The sequence below is a fragment of the Orycteropus afer genome, unplaced genomic scaffold, assembly GCF_000298275.1.
Source record: "Orycteropus afer afer isolate SDZICR_OR568_19922 unplaced genomic scaffold, OryAfe1.0 scaffold00719, whole genome shotgun sequence".
Classification (NCBI taxonomy): domain Eukaryota; kingdom Metazoa; phylum Chordata; class Mammalia; order Tubulidentata; family Orycteropodidae; genus Orycteropus; species Orycteropus afer.
In genome coordinates this window covers 562,545-563,233 of record NW_006922306.1, presented here as the reverse complement: position 1 = coordinate 563,233, position 689 = coordinate 562,545, and positions in this window count along the sequence as shown.

The window sequence follows — 689 nt, the reverse complement described above, 5'->3', positions numbered from 1 at the left end:
GTGTGTGTAAATGTAGGCCATAGTAAGCCAGCCCCAGGAGCAGTGAAGGTGGGAGTATGTATGCATGGTGGCAGGGTGCAATAAGCCAGCCCTGGGGGTAGTAGAAGGCAGATGTATGTGTTCATGAAGCACCCTGGGGGCGGGCCATGGTAAGCCAGTCCGGGAGAGGTGGAATGCAGGTGTTTGTGCCCTGTGGGCAGGCCAGGTAAGCAAGCAGGGTGGGGAAGACCAGAAAATGAGCAGAGCTGTTTGGGGTAGCTAAGGGAGACAAACTTGTCTTCCAGATTGTCAAACTGTGCAAGCTTGAGTGTTGCTGTGGGGCTGGAGGCAATGCCACCAGTGCTTCAAATGCCAGCAGGGTTACCCATGATGGACAGGGTTAAGCAGAGCTTCCAGACTAAGACAGACTCAGGAGAAGGAAGAGGGCAATGAAAAAATTGGCCAGTGAAACAACTTGGTAATACAGCAAATAAAAAATGAATAAAAAATTCCTTGAATGAAACAAGAATGGAAACAAATACCAAAATCTTTGGGACACAGCAAAATCAGTGATCAGAGGCCAATTTACAGTAAGAAATGAACACATCAAAAAGGAAGAAAGTGCCAAAATCAATACCATAATCTAACATCACAAACAGTTAGAAAAAGAGCAGCAAAAAATGCCTACAGTCATCAGAAGAAAAGAAAAA